Raw genomic sequence first — 16,796 nt, forward strand, 5'->3', positions numbered from 1 at the left:
GCCCCCCGTGCCTGCGGCCGCCACGCGCCGCGCCGCTTTGGGCCCGCGCGGCCGCCGTAGCCGCCCCCGATAAAGGGCGGCGGGCGCAGGGGGCGGCCTGGCTCCGGCTGCGGGATGGGGGCCGCGTTCCCGCCGCGCGCCCCGCTGGGCGGCCCCGGGCTGAGGGGTCGGGGCGCCGCTTTCCCCGGGCAGGGAGCAGGGCCCGGGCGGGCGGCCCGCAGAGAGGCGCTCCCAGCAGCTGGGCTGGGGCGTCGAGTCCCTCAGCTCCCCGCTCCCGCCCCAGCCTCACGGTCGCGGGGGCCGCGGGAGCCCGTGGGGCGCGGGGCCTGGGGCTGGCCTTGCCCCTGGGTTCTCGGAGCCCCCGAAGGAAGTTTATAACGGGCTGTGCCTTGGTTTTAAGTATCCCACACACCTGTGTGAGCTGCCCCTGTGTCCTAAGGTGCTGGTGGATGAGCTGCTGCTCTGCTCTGTTGGATTCTCAGAAAGTTTGTTTATTTATTCTAAGCACTTTTTCCTTGCTTGGCTAACTCCTCCGATGGAGCACTCCCAAGTTAGTACTCGGACCTTCATAGTGGTTTATGTCTTTACATTGTTGAATATCCAAGCAGCTTGCTGACGTGAATACCAAGTTCTGTACAACGAAATGCAGTGTGATTGGGGGAAAAAGCTACGGACAGAGCTTATGTTCAGGAAGCTTTTGTCATTATTTCTACCTGTGTTCACGTTTTTTTTTTTTTTTTTTTTTTTTTTTTTAATTAAGAAAGTGACCCCATTTTTGACATAACCAGTTTAATGATTCTGTAACTGGGGCTGTAAAAGCCTGTTTCTGTAAACATGTAAGTCTAATGGGTTATCCTGTGGACTTCTGTGACCTCAGCTGAGGAGCTCTACAGGTACATAGATGCCCTTGTTTTCAAGGGCTTTCTTAGGTACTTCCCATTTATAACAGTGTATTTTTAATGTAATGCTACATAAATCTTGAGGAAAAATGTTTTTGGGGAAAAAATTTATATTGATGCATATAAGGCAGAAAACATGGAAGCTTATCAGAATAGTGATCAGGAATCAGTGGGATATTGGGGGAAAAAAACCCACTGTTTTGCATTTATACTGGCTCTTAGATTCTTCTGTATTGATAGAAGCATGCATAGGTGGAGAAAAAAAAAAGAAGAAACTCTAACTGTTTTTCTCTGCAACTTGTTTGTCTTGTGAAGGAAATACCCTCCTGATAACGCTATGTACTCTGAGAGATTTATACACTATAACTGTGAGAACAATAATTCCATAATTGTTTGCCCTGCTACAAAGCTGTTTCAGCTATGGAACTACATATGTGAGATTCTTGAGCTCCCCTCCCCTCCATCTTCACCTGTTTTGAAATTGTTACACACACTTCTCAACTTAATTTTAAGAGTTGTTTATCTTGTGAACTTTTAATATATGTATTTGCTTTTTGTGCAGTCAAAGGAAAGGGTTGGAAAGACCCTCTTTGTCAAAGTCCCCCCCAAAGTCAGGGTTGTTCCTGCCTGGTGGGTGGGTGGGTGTGTTTTTGTAATCTGTGAATTTCAAGATTTTCACTAAAGAGAGATCATAATCTTCTCTTGAAGAGCCCTTGCCAGTGCTTCACTATCACAGGGTTGGACACTTGTTGATGTTTAGCCTACAGGAGGTGTAAACTCACAGTTTCATACATCATGTTCACTGAGAAGTGGCAATTGAAGCCTGTGTGGTCATGTCTCCCTTCAGCCACCACTTTAGGCCCAGCCATCAGAGGTCACTTGAGCTTTCTCTAGAGGTCTAGTTTTCTAACTTGTGCTTGTTGCTGTCTCCTAGACACTTGCTGTTCATGTCTTTTCCAAGGGCAGGAGCTAAGTGGTATGCAGTACTGCAACAAAAACCTACCAGTGCTGAATGGAGCCAATAAGTTTTTGGCTTATTTAGAGTTTGATTATGATTTGTTCTAAACCACATTTGGTCTCTGAACTGCTGCTTAGTGGCCTGTACTTATCAAGTACTTACTGAGCTAATTGTTTTACCTAACAGCTGCCCCTGCAATTTTTTGTATTTATTTTCATTTTTTTCTTCAGTATTTTAAAGTTTAACATAATTCTTTTTCATTCTGATGGTATTTTGCACTGTACTTCCAGTCTTTCTTCTACTATGTGTACATTAATGAAGAATATTCTTTATCATCTAGATAGCTAATGAGTGTTGAATAGAATCAAACATCTGTAAAACCTTTCCCTGAATTGACTTCTGGGACAAAGAACCATTCATAGCCACTCTTGGGGGAGGGTTATCCAAATAGTTTTGCACCTGCATAGCAGTAATTTTATCTAGACTGTGTTTCATTAACTTGCTTTTGGAAAGGTCACCTAAGACAATTTCAAGGCACACCTTGATGATATGATGGTGAACCTATGAAGCCTGTTCCCTTAACGTGCAGGGGCTCACACTAGAGATATATGTGTCCTCCATACAACCTCTATTGAGGTTTCTGTTCGTGTGGTTGTTTTCCATGTACTTACAAATAGCCTGTGTTGTTATTTCTTCCAGAACTCTCCTGGAGACTGTGGTTAGGTTAACAAGTGTGTAACCATTTCCCTTTGCCAGCTCATATTTTTTTGTTATTGTTGTTTTAATTCCCTTTGCAAGAGCAGTATTTAATCCTTCTACTCTTCTCCTATCTTGCCTCTTTCTTAGAAGTTTTTAAGATGATTGCTCAGATTGCCTTAGAGCGCTTCAGCTGCTACTGGGAATATCTAGGATGAAGTTTGTCAGGCCAAGCAGACTGAAAATATCTTTGTATTCTTTCTTAATTTTAGACTGAAATCTTATTCCTGTGCTAATGTATGCTTGACCTTTCAGTGACAGGTGATGCAAAGGAGTGACAGAACTTTCTGACCCTCTCATTATCATCCACGAGTTGCTCTCATGGTACTTCCACTTGGTACTGATGTGTTTGCAGGGCACTTGGAAACCTGCCAAATTGCAGGTGCCTGAGTGTGATCTTCCGTGCATATAGCCAGGCTTTGCCTTATGCTCCCCAGTGAGTCAACTTTGTTTTCATCCCCCTTGTTGTCTTATGTTTGAAATCAGTGAAGAATCCGTGATTTAGCAATCTTTGCTAAAAAGCCAAACATTTGCTTTTACTACATTTCTCAGCTGTCCTCTCTTTTGGGGTACTATCCATTTGTGTCTGTTATCCCTCCAAATAATAAAAAAAAGAGCTATAAAGTTTTTATCCTCACAGTCAAGAAATATCCTCACAGTCAAGAAATATTTGTAGAGTGACTTACTGAATTTGATTGCACTTTTTTTTTTTTTTTCTGTCCTTTTTTCTTTCCTGTGGACTGGCAATGTCAGCAATTCATGACCTGTCTTGTATAATAAGCTGTCATTCCCAAACGTTTTTTCCTTGATAGGAATCAAATGAAAATGTTCTCTCTTTATTCCTGGATGAACTATATTCTTTAAAATGGTGATATTGATTACCCCTAATGAGTCTCTGTTATGCTAACTAAAACATAGTTTAGACTTCCAGTATATCTTATTTCCTGTTATTCACGGTTAGGGCTTACAGTCAATTGAGCAAGGACCATATTATATCTTTATTAGGAACCCTCCTCTTCACTGTTGGATTTTACAGCCCTATTCAGGTTGCCACTTCTGTCCTCTTTTTCACTTTGGTCCTGGTTCAAAGCCCTCTCTAAAAAGGTGGTATGTACTCAACTAGTATGTTTTTTTGTGAGGTCACTTCTGTTCTTTTCCAAGTATGACTGGAATATAATCCCGTTGAAAAAGCCAGAGTCCTTCTGTAAAACCACACGGTTATCTCCAGGAAGCATATGGCTGTGCCTGTGCCCTTAACCCTTCACTGGAAGAATTAATGAGAATGCTACTATAGTATTCAAAATTTTCTAGGGTAAATAGACTTGCTGATTTCTTTCAAAATCCAGAGTTTGCAAGATTCAAGTGTAGGGGATGAAATGAATGTGAATAATTTCACTGAAATGTAACTAGCTTAATACAATTTTGCATGCCCTTCTGTGCTGTTTTAAAAATAATACTTTGAAAACTAATAACTAGTGGTTTTTTAGTCTGTTTCTAGCTGTTGTAAAATTTGGTGGTGGTCGTGGCTATGTACAGTGCTTCAGGTATTCCCACCATAGCCATGCGTGTAAATCAAGACAGACCCCAAACAAGTTGAGTAAGTCCTTAGAATGAAGAGACAGCTGTCTCAAGGGGAAATGAGATTGGCCTTGAGAGTTGCCTGTGCTTTGAAAGGCACTAGATGACAAGAAGCACCCTTTTTCTTGGAATTTCCCCCCAAAATTATGATTTACATAACTATGGACTACATCTAGACTAGAGTAGAATGCAACGTGTGAAACCTGGACTAAAAGACCTGTAACTTCTTTTGTGCAGTCTTCTAAAGAGGGAGCTACTGAAGCCCTGGTAGAATTTATGGACCTCTAATTCAGATTATAGTTTTAAAGCAGTTTCAGACATGGTGGGTGAGGCAGCTTCTCTTTGTAGTTACTGTCAGGCTAGATCTGTATCTTGGAAATTGATGCATATATTTGTTTGAGCTGCCTTTTTTTTTCCCCTTCTTAATATTTGGGTGGTTCATCTTGGCTTATGGAAAACTAAAGGTGGCTTTTAAAATATAAATGAAGATCTTGCACGTAATTGCCCAGCACAGCAAATATTCTCATCTTGAGAACTGAGATCTCTTTACATTAGTAACCTTTCTCCTCCTCATATAGAAGGAACCACTTCTGATATTGTCTTTTTTTTCCCCTCTGTCTCTCTTTATTAATGGTATATTAACCACAGAGTCTAACTGGCTTTAGAGGCTGACAGATGGTTTTATTTCTGTGCATATTGTTATATGATGCATCTTTAAAGTTTGGAGTTTTCTTGACTGGCAGAATGACATGAATTTGTCACTTCCTCTATGTGAGTAGAGATCAGAAGGTTTAAATGCTGGGATAAAATAGCACTGGAAGAAGTACTTGCATAAGCACTTGATCACTATATTTGTCTCGTTCTTGCTTTGAGATTCCTTGGTGCTTCTTATTTCAAAACAAAGGCAGTAGCTCATTAGAAGACATCTTTTAAGGACTGAATCTTTGGTTTTATAATGTAAAAGATTTTCAGTTTTGTAGAACTGAGCACCATTAAAAATAAATCCCCAAACCTAGTCCCTAGTTTTCTTAGAGCTGTGAAAGTCAGCTCTGCTCTAATTATTGTGCTTGTTGATCCTATTTTCAAGCAGAGGATGCACTTGATGACATTCCCAGCAGTAATATTTCAAGGGCATTTAATTAAAGGGAATGAATCACTCAAAAGACAGGACTGTAACTGCTCTCAGAGCTCTCTTGCAATCTGGTCATAGATGAAATATAGTAAGTCGGTTGAAGGAATCATAACATTTCAGAAGCATGAGTGAGGGCTGACTCCTACAGAAAGTGCTGCAGGGTTGTGTTGGTAAGTGCCTGTATTGGGTGGCAAAGGTGCTTGGTGGGTGAGATTTTTTCAAAGCTGTTGAGGGCTTTAGATTTTTGGACTAGCCTCTAAAATGTGATAATTATGTTTGAGCTAATTGGTAAATCTCCTCTGGAACTGCTGAATTTAGTAAATAATATGGCTATTAGGAGAGAAAGCATCCGAGAATGCTTTGGCCTTTCATTAAGCATTTTGATAAACAAATATTTATTTAAATGTTTTCCTATCCTCTAGGAAGCTATTATAAAAATGTGTGTCCATGAATGTTTTATGTGGTGGTAGGATAAATGTGTATGTTTTTTGATAATGTGTCAGATGAAGGGAATGTCATGCAATTGGAGGAGTGATGATGGATATAACTTGTAGTGAGGGGTTTTAAGAGGCACATTCTCACATTCTTGGTTTAGGGAATATCTTTCCCAGTAACTAAGGTCACCTGAGGCATCTTGTGCCTAATGCACGTGTGCTTCCAAATTGGGAGGCTTTAGCTGGCTCCTTTGCCTGGACCTGAGGAAGGGAAGGGTTCCTTGTCATACAGTTAGCTCAAGGATGCACGGTGGGAGAGCAGATAGTGATGTGTTGTTATTCCTGCCAAACGTGTTTTTTTTTTTTTTTTTTTTTTTTCCTTTTAAATATATATACCTAAAGAATAGAAAGGTGGGCAAAGCGACCTGTTCATTTTTTTTTTCCCAAAATGAAGTGTCAGGACAACTGTTTATTTTCCAGTAACTTATGGGGCTATAAAAGCAGAATTTAGTCCAGCCAAGGAACATCATAGTTTATGCTGAAAGAATTTAAGATTTTCATGTTTGGAACACATTTTCCTGCCAGGTACGTGGTCATGCATTGAAGGAGCTGGTTAAGTGCACTATATTTGGTTAGTGTGTTGATGTGCTTTTCTCAGGCTTTATGAACAAGAAGACCTTTCATCACTGCTTCGTAATACCCTCTTACGCTACTCGCTGCATAATTGCCTAGTCACAACTCATCCAGTTTAGACAAGTTTTTAATATCCATGAGTGGGTACTCTGTATTTTCACTCACTGCACTGTCATTCATTGCACTCGATGCAATATTAAAATACAGAAATATCCATCTGTTTGGATATTGGTAAAAGCACTGTGATGATTGATATAAAAGCATGTTAAATGAGTGATCTGCTTGAAAGGTGATCTGATGGGGGGTAAAATTAACCCCAATGGTTTGGCTTTACAGCACATGATTGGGGTGCTCCTGTCTGATTGCGCTTTGTGTTAGGATTTCCATTTACAGTTTGATGAACATGTATCTGAACTTCTTCAGAAGAAGAGAATTTTAAAGAAAAGGAGATTAATGTTAATATTAGTTGTTTTGTCTAAACAAATTAACACTGCCTGGTTAATGCAATGACATAGACATCATTTAAGAGCTACGACCCTAAAAGGGCAAGGACTGTCTCCATCACTGTATGCAAGAGGTGAGGAATTAGTGTGACTGTTCAGTCTGTGCCCTGACAAACCTCAGACTGAGGGGAGGAGAGCTGTCGGAGTCAGGGTGCATTTGTGACTGGGCTGTGTTTAGTCACAGCAACACAACACATAAACCTACTATGTGCACATATTTTTAGTAAACTCATGTATTCATTTTCCTATTCTGCTCCTAGTTACTTTGGGGACAGTCTATAAGAATCTCTTCCGCACTGTTGACACCACAGACTCTCAGTCTCTTAGCATTATGAGCGAGAAACACTGCGTAGGAAAACAAGGTGTAAATTTCAGTCTGAAATTAGAGGTATTAATATAGTAGCCGTGAAACACTCAAACATTTACAATAATAGTTTAAGCTTGTTCAAGAATCTTTGGCAAAAAAGCAAACTAGCACTTCATGTTTCTCCTCTCACCAATAGACTTAGTCTGAAGAATGCCAGCTTGTGTTTTTTTGTGAAGTGGTCCAACAATTTCAAAACAGATGGCAAAAGTCAATCTTTGTACTTGAAACATTGCTTTGCTTAGCTTAGTATGTGACTGTGATCAGAGCAGGCATTGCTTGTAAGAAATAGTTTGATTGATATTGCTCGGTATGTTTTGCGCAAATGTTGTTATATTTTCTAAATTATTTTTTGCTTGAAGCTGTTGGTAAAATTATCTCTGATTTATCATTCCTGATCTACAGTTTGTTTGCCGTTTGCTGTGTTGCTTAGCTATAAAACAAGTGTTATTTTTGAGTCTTAGTTGGCCTTTTGTTAATAACCATCAGAACTGGATAGAGTTCAAATGCCCCTTTAAAAAGCTTTAGGAACATAGTCCCATCAAAGCTTGGCTTTTTGTGAGCACCCACGGTGCTGTGGCAGAGCCAGAAGTCCGGAGTGCAGCCGGGGAATGGAAGTGCCGCTCAGCAGCACTGGGCTGGCCACGAGGCTGCAGGTGGCTTCTTGGCGAGAGCGATGCTGTGTCCTGCAGGAGCACCTGATGAAGAGCCATGCAGAATGCATGCAGAAGAGCCATGCGAGTCCTCAGGCTGATGTCCAGAGTGATGCTCCAAGTCACACTAGGGTCTATAAATGCTGATAGGCTTGGATGGGGCTGCCACGGAAGAGAGTTTTGAGAAAGGTTGGATATCTGGGCAGTCTCAGATGTTCTTGACCATATTAGATGGCAGGGGCTGCATATGGAGAAAATTAGATGAGACAGTTTTTCAGCAGCCAGATTTTACTGTGTGACAGCTGTGTTTGTTAAATATTTCAGATAAGAATTTCCATGGTGATCTAGAAGTGAAATGAAAAAGAGAGCTTTTTAACTTAGATTTAAATTATTAATTTCATTATGAAAATCAGAGGTGTAAGACTGTAGATACAAGGCCAGTAATGCTGGAACTGATTTAAATTGCGGTTCAGTTGTATAGGAAGTTCAACTCTGTGACTCCTACAGGTGATTTAAAATGTGTCACTGCATGACCTAGAGCTTTGATCTGGCATAAATTTTCTCTGCTAGTTCAGTGTTTATGACTGTAGTAGTTATATCAAGAATTGCCTATAGTGCTACAGTTCTTTTGTACAAGAACAGGAATCACCTGTCCTCTGCTAGCCAGCATACACTGGCTTTGAGATGTCATGCCAGCTCTAAATTCTGCAGTATATACTCTTACTATTTTAATTATATCAAAATATGTTCTGTGTATTACTTGAAATAGATCATATTTATACTCCTGCTTGATGCAGCAGCATATAGCTCTAGTGAGTGCTGAGGCCCGATGTTACTATGAAGACCTTTTACATATGGCTAAGAGCATTTGCATCCCCTGTGCTTGAGTTTCATTTCCTCGTTCCTCCAAGAAGTTATCTGTGTTCCAAGTAACTGAGTGACAGTTAATGCAATGTGATCACTGGATGCAAATAATCCTGCAGATCTAACTCATCCAAATGCTTCCCTTCATGTATTATGAGATGGCAAGCTTTGTCTCCTAGTACATAGGCTGGAACAAGTATTAACATACTTACTGGAAACAAAAAGACAACATAGGCTTTGATTTTTACCATTAATACAAAAGACAACAATGAGAAATTGTCTAGTAAGAGATATGACATCCTTACTCAACTGTGTTGAGCAGTAATACAGATTCTTTGAATTCAGAGAGTAAGAAAAAAAACACAGGAAAAGTAGTAAAAGAAACCACTGGTTTTTTGCTTCTAAGTTCAGGTTAGGTCACACAGATTATTATTTGAGGACTTTTCTCTAGTCCTCAAATCCTGTAGATTCAAGGACTCGAGTCTTGTGTTCATAAGCACATCCCAAAGCCAAAAATATTTGGTTTTCACTTTGACTGGGACTTTGTGTTTGTTGTAAAGCAGCTTCATTTGTGAGGTAGAATTTAGTAATAGTTATGTATATTTAACTTCTTAAAACATGTTTTAGCTAAAGAAAAGGAGGGAGTAAGGCAGCAAGGTAGGAAAGTCAGAGAGAAGTCCAGATTTTGAAACAGTGCCTGGATCATAGAGGAAGGGAAAGTTATGTGCAACCATGTATCTGTTTTCAACTACTTTCAGCTTTGGATTATTTGTAAGTACCTATAAGTGCATTAAGATTAATTTTACAATGTTATGGAATAATCACTGCTTTATTTAGCTGTATCATCAGGAGCAGCTGGATGAGCAGAAGGACACTGCAAAAGCGTGCACGGTTTATCTTGCTTTTCTGTTTTTAGCCTCTTTTTGAAATAGAGGAATAAATGTCAGAATTTTGAATCGGGGCTTTGTAGTGAAGACCTAAATTGCTTAACTGAGGACTTGGTGCAGAGGGAGAATGCAAAACCAGAAAATGCTGTGTAACATGTGGGTTGTTTTCTGAGTCATTTAGAAGAGTTCTCAGGAGTGAGATGTCCTGGTAGTTGCTCACTTGTGTCAGGGCCTGCCCCAAAAGTGTTGCCTAACTTAGCCCTGCTGCTTCTAACCAGCTGGGAAGCAGCCAGGTTGCTTAGTGCAATTAATAAAAGATTCAAAGGCTGCATTAGCATAGCTTAAACCTGTCATAAGCATATCATCAGCAAGGTTTAATTGAGGACTCCCAATAACCAAGATTTTTTTTTATAATTTGAGGCTGTAACAGCTCAGTTCTGTTCCCACTGAAGTCAGTTGAAGCTTCAGTAGAGAAAAGTGATGGTTCCTAAATAGTCCGAAGCTGTTGCTGAGTAAGTTATTGAGTGTCGCATGCCCCAGAGGCAGTCCCGTGCTGCTGCTGGTGGCAGCTGTGAGAGGAGCTGTTGCCCAGGAGCGCGGTGCTGTCTCTCTCGGGGCCTCTGCAGCTGGGGTACCAGCGATGCTGAGCCTCCCAGCCCGCCCGGCACTGTCTTTGGAAGCCTGAAGGATCCTCTTGCCCCCGTGGTTTATGGCTGAGCACAGCTTTGCTGCCTTCTACATTGTTAAGATGCTTTCTGTCCCTGCCATGTTAGCTGTTTCCAGGCTGTTTGCAGTGTGGATTTGGGGAGCTCGTTATGCTCCTGTCTGCTTTGAGGACTGCTGTTTAGGGGGAGTGTAGATTTGGCCCCTGTGAGAGTTGTTGTGATTTCCACTCATGGAACTCAGATTTCCAAGAGCAAGAGGGGCACAGAGCTGAAGTTTGCTGTACTTCCCATCTCTATTGGCTTGAGAAAGGAAGTGCTTCTGTTAGAGCTGTTAAATCTTGCACTGTTACTTGTTCCCTGAGTCTACAATTTTATATAGTGATTTTGCACTTTCAGTACTATTCAAAGAATATCCAGACGGGAAACAACTCTTTAAAAACAAACAAACCCCAAACACCCTCCCTTCCAACTTGCACCTTGCCAGCTCTCTTAATTCATTCCTAAATGTTAATTCCTACCCATAGAGCCTGTTCCAGCCACACCTACATTTAGGATTCTATTCCCAGTTTAGCCATTTTCACATTTTAAAATGGAGATACTTCATATTCTTACCAAAGTATAGATGAATGTGTGCATTGTCTGTATGTAATAGTTTAAATAAACGAACAAGTTATATACTTGCATATAACTTGATATATGACTATGACTAAAAAGAGATGCAAACAGGTATGTTTACTTAGCAGCAATTGCCCTATGCACTAATTGAAGACAAAATTTATGTACACTTATTAGTGATGTAAATTCCAAAGGTCAACTTAGAGTTGTTGAATAGGAAGTTACAACAGAGGAGAGTTCATATACAATAACTATCTGTGCAAGTTCTTTTTAATGCTAGATGCAGTAAGATTTGAAACTGCCCTAATATGAACCCAATGTGAAGCCAGGTACCTCTTCCTCTTCACTATGGGCAAGAGTGTAAGGGGGAGGGATGCAGTGAAGAAGCTGGTAAGCTTTGCTATAAGTGCAAAATATGTTGAAGCGTCTCACTTGAAACAGTTACAATATATTTAAAAATAATGAAGAAAGTAAGGAAAGCTTTATTAAAACTGAAAGTATCAATACTCTATTAAAAAGTAGATTTCTATGTTGAAAGTGATTTCAACTCAGAATCTGTTGGAAAGCCTTACGTTTGGGGTAATCTTCATAAAGAGGGATTGATAAATTCCAGAATTGTATGGCCTTTTCAGCTGCAGGGCCTGCCTGACATCTTTGGAAGTTTTGAGGGTGCCGTTGTGATTAATCCTTTGACCTGAATGGCACCAGAAAACTTTTTATTTCTTACCAATCTGTCTAGAAGTTGCGTTAGTTATCAGTGATCTTGATGGTCTTGCCTGTTTTGAAATTTTATTTTGTGGGTGTCTTTTAAACCTTAGAAGCCAGGAATACCATCCTTTGCTACCTTTTACACAATGTCAAAGATGTCAAGTTTATTTTCGGAGTTTTGTTTGTCTGGGATTTTTTTCCTAGCAAACTGAGGGAAGAAAAGACTACATATACATTGCTGTTATTCTGTATCAGAAAATATATATTCTAATATCCAATAATACCTGGCACACCTAGAACATTTTCTTCCTCAGTTTTTTCAGGTATCTCTTTTCCTTATTGATACATTATTATCTTCAATTTCTTGATAAATTAAACCAAAACAGAAAGTTGAGGTGGCTACCTAAGGCAACTAGCATGAGTGTTTGCATTTAGAAATTTCAACTTGGTGAGGAAATTTTCTTATTTTTTTGTGAGTGTGACTCAGATACCCACTTAATTTAATGTTGTTGACTCTTGGTCATGGTATTTTGGCTTCTCCCCAGATTCTGGACCGGATGAGGAACACTGCCTCATGCCTCGTCTAGCAGGAATCATTGAGGAGAAAGCTGCTAGCAGGTAAGCAGAGGTGCTGTGGAAGGCACTAGAGACTGATGTCTCTGTCTCACTAAGGGTTTTAATGGGCCCCAGTCAGGTCTGTTTATTCAGGTAACAGTACTTTTAAAACTATTTTTAATTTCCTCTTCAATGCCTGAAAATGAAAATAGGAATGGGGAGGGAAGGAAACACAAATATATGGAAAATTAAAGAGACAGAAATAATATAAACGTAAAATAAATATATAACAACTATAATAAAAGTATAAGAGCTCTTACTGTATTGAAAATTCTTTGGTCTAGCCGGTTAAGGAACTGAGAATAAGAGTCAGCACTAAGTTCATCACTAGAGTCTGTTTTCAATATGTTAGGTTGGTACAAATTGATGCTTATTATACCCTTGTAATTTGCACTAGATAAACTTCAACCTAAGACCTGCTTGGATACCTGCCAGTGCCTCAGAACTCATCTTCCTGTTTTACCTTTGCTAGTTTGGCAAGGATGCCTGGGAATGAATACGACTGGAAACGTGAATTGCTCTTTTACCTCTAGAGGGACCACCAGGATCAGTGATGAAGCCTGCTAGTAAGCTGGAAATTGGAGCTTAGCCCATTCCTTTCTCTTTACTGCTCTGCCAGAAGAAAGAGGACTCCAGGGTCCTCCAGATCAATAAAAATGACATAGTGAAGGGAGAGGAACTGCTGGAAGTGAAATTTTGACTAGCAATACACAGGCAGCCTGCTGCCTGCCAGCTCTGCGGGGCTGCACTCAAGAGCGGTCAGACATCCCCATCCTCTTCCACTTCTGCACATGGGCCCTGGTCCTCTACCCTGCTCCGAGAGGAAAGCGAAGGCAGGCACTGAACTCCTGCCAGAGGGTTATTACTGTTTATCATTTTGCTGCTGTAGTTTAACCACCCTGAACCAGTGCCCTTCTCCGGTCTGATCTCTTCTGTGCCAGCCAGGGGAGAGTGAGACCTCATAAAATTGGGGATTGCATGTTGTTTGGACATTCCTGTACAATTTTTGTCTCTATGCTTAGCAGTTGTTCTGTGAAACTTCCACTAGGATCAGTTAGAGGAGAAAACAGCATTTCCACTAAAAATGAGAAATCACTGACTGACTTCTTGTTCAGTATAAATCAAAGTCAATACAATCTCCTTGGTTCGATGTCTCCAGGCTAGTCTGAACTTGCTCTTCAGCATGACTGCACTCCTCCAAGGAAAGTTCTGCATAGTTTCCTTCTACTTGTAGCCAAATGTGTCTTCATTAAGATCTCGATTTATATACTTTTAATAAATACTCAAAGTGAAATACTTTGGCTGCATTTCCAGCTTTTTTTGATTCTTAAAATCCATAATGGTGAAGAAAATCGCTAGGTATGCAAAGCATAAAACATCCATATTAAACACTGTGTAGTTAAAAGATTAAGTCAAATGAAATGGTCAATAAACAGGGTCCTTCCTTGTCAGCTCAGAGCTCCTGGTCATGGCTGGGTGACCAAGCAATGCAAATTGTTCAGTTCTGATTGCTGACATAGCTGTATGCTACCTCAAATGACTGTTAGAGTTAAAGGTATTTGGAGAGGAAAATCTACATGTGGAAGGTGTGATACATTTATTCTTTTTGTTTGTTCTAAAAGATATTTCTGGGATTTTGATGTTACTTTTCAGCACAGCCTCTCTGCAGCAGACTGCAGAAGAGAGACGGCTGCTCCGGAGGAGTGAAGAAACCTTGTGCAGTTCACACAGAAGAACAGGTATGTTACTCAGCAGCCGGACTGGTAAGTTGATGATTTGTTAGTTTTGCAAAATATTACTTATCTGACTATGGGTAGGTCATTTAATCTCTCTGAAGTTCTGTTTACCACCATTTCTGCAATGAAATAATAATGTTTAATTTCTGCCTTGTCTGCTTAGACAGGCTTTCAGGGTATGGTTGTCTGAGGATGGTTAAACCTTGAGCTGCTATGGTCCTGCAGGCACTGCTGGGCCCTCTGGCCAGCCCTCTTTTATGTGCTTTGGCTATGCCTGAGGAGGAGAATGGAAAGAGATGAGAGAGTGACTTTCTGGCATGTTTTTATTCCCATTTCATCACTGGATGACTAAATTTGTGGAGCAACAGCCTAATGCAGCTGCCTGCAGGAGACTAATTACTAATTACCACTTGGTGGTGACAAAGTGGATGAGAAGAAACAGTCCAGCCATGAAAGCTCCCTACTAAGAGTAGGAGGCTCTCCGGTTCCTGTGTGAATAGCAAAGCCCAGCAAGGGCTCTAGTGTCTGTGGCTCTCTCCTGAGAGTGAAGGTCTTTCCTGACAGTGAAACTCAGGGGCTTTCACCAGCTTTGCTTTCAACCCTCTATCTTGGGGGGCTTTTAGACGAATAGAGACTGTGTCTCCCTGTGCTCCATCCTACCCTCCTCAGCCCTGCTCCAGTGGCAAGGGGCAAAAGAGGGGAGAGCAGAGTTACATAGGACAGAGGATCCTTGCGTTGCCCAAGGGGCTTCACATCTCCACCAGCCTGCCTGCTCTGGTTCTTCTGTTTGAACACTGTCCTGCCCAGCCTGGTGGTACCTGTTCACAGCCTGGCAGCCCTCTCTGAGCAGGGAAATGAGCCAGCAGTCTGCCTGTTCCAGGGGCATTATTTTTCAGAATGCTGCCGGTCGTTTTGCAGTGCTCTGAAAACTAAACTAATGGTTCAGTTGCCCGCTGCACAGCCACCCAGGCTGAACAGCCATTTTGTCTCCCTGTAGGACTTGGGTAATAACTAGGCAATTTTGTCTCCTTTGCCTGTTGGAGCTCTTTCTGCAGTAGTTGCCATAATCATGAAACACTTGCTTTTCCTCAAGGCATAGGCTGGAGACAGAAAATCCAGCTCACGGATTATTTGATGATGATGAGAGGAAATGAAAGCTTCATTTGTAGCTTGTTTCATAGCTCATCTTTACTGCTTTTTATAGTAGATTATTAATGTTTCCATATATATTTTCTTCAGTTTGACTTTCATCTTCAGTAATGGCTGTTTCTAGTTCACAGTTACAATTAAAGATACCCTTCCATGGCAAAATCTTCCTCAAGTGTTGCAGTGGTTTCTGTTCGTCTGCAAATCCGAGCCCCATTCCCATCTATAGTTGGTCTGCTGGCAGTTTTTCTTGCATCTCTGATGATATCTGAATCCATAAAGAGTAAAAGCTTCTGTGTGTCGCCTGCTAGTAAGAGGAGAGCCTCCTCCTTCCCATTCCTGCCTTGGCCCACTCAGAGTGAGAGCTGCCTCTGACAGATCTGGGGAACCCACCTCTCTTCTGGCAAAGTGTTTTGCAGCACTAACAAAGAATGGGAGGTTTCACAAAAGAATCTCGTGTCCCCCCCCCCCCCCCCCCCCCCAAAAAAAAAAAAAAACACCCTTTTTTGGGTCTGCCTCCAAAACTATTCTTTTGAACTGCAGTATTGGATTTTCCTGTCTTAAAGAAAAAAGATTTTCACTTAAAGGTTGTAGGCTTTTGCGTCATGTGACAGTCAGCCCTTGACCTCGTGGGTTTCTGTGGTGTACACATGTGGTAGAGAAATACCAAACTCTTGAAATTCTTTGGTAAATGTAACTTCACATCCAACTACTTCAGAACAGCTGGCACGTTTCAAACTGGACAGAACATTTTTAGTTTTCTTTATTTTGTAGAAGTTCTTTTACTCAGTGTGGACTTTTTACTCACCACCTTGCTGGCCTGCCATGCTGTTGCAGATTGGGAGTGATGCAGCTCAGCCTTTCTGCATGGCCAGGTGGGTTATAGTTACTCTCCAGTGAAACATGCCATAAGGGTATGAGGTTTATTTTCCAGGAAACCTCCAAAAATTGGTTAATTCATTCTATGAATTATTTGGCTCCCATTTGTATTTATTTTGGGCATAATTCCCAGGGGACTTTTTATTTTTGCAAGCATCTATATTTCCCCATCCTGTACTGCCACACTCATTTATAGTAACAGCTCAAGATTTTCTTGTCTGAAAACTCCATTATTCTTTCCCCACACTACCTCCCCATTTTCTAACAGTTAACTTGCAGGCAGGGTGTTGCAAGTCCTCTCTCCTAGGAGAAGACAGTGGTGATGAAGACTGGTCTTTATTGTTATTGTTGGTTTTTGTTCTGTTTTGGTGCCTTTGCATCCTGTAGATATAAAGTAACTAAAGAGTAGGAAGCAGTTACATGCCTGCTTTGAGCTGATGCTTTGCCCAAATGCTCTTTCTCTGCCCTTTTTTATGGAGATGTGAAAAGAAAGCAGAAGGGAAATTGCAGGGACAGCCTTTTATAGCAGCTTTGCTGTTCTGCCTGTGTGCTCCTTGGAGGTATCTCCAGTTTTTATTTCTCATCAGTGATATCCTATTACATAAACCAGTCTTTTACCTCTCCCACATTTGTCAGCCCCCTGGAAAACCCTACAGACAGCAAAATTGTCCAGGTTTGCCCTGTGACCCTCTCTGGGTGTTTCATTGTTTCCACAGTCTCTAACAAGGGAGCAGGTAATGCTGGCTGAGTGCAGTGCCGGTCTCTCACCCA

General features: G+C 41.1%; 1 long non-coding RNA gene across 1 annotated transcript; it reads left to right on the forward strand.

Moving 5' to 3' along the window:
- The first annotated feature begins 755 nt into the window (after nt 1–755).
- On the forward strand, nt 756–12,986 carry LOC112957961. The gene is made up of 3 exons (XR_003251306.1): nt 756–893; nt 12,195–12,267; nt 12,662–12,986. It is a non-coding gene; the product is annotated as an uncharacterized LOC112957961 (long non-coding RNA).
- Nucleotides 12,987–16,796: the final 3,810 nt, after the last annotated feature.

Source organism: Nothoprocta perdicaria, unplaced genomic scaffold (genome assembly GCF_003342845.1).
Source record: "Nothoprocta perdicaria isolate Ctin4 unplaced genomic scaffold, notPer1 scaffold_111, whole genome shotgun sequence".
Taxonomy (NCBI): Eukaryota; Metazoa; Chordata; class Aves; order Tinamiformes; family Tinamidae; genus Nothoprocta; species Nothoprocta perdicaria.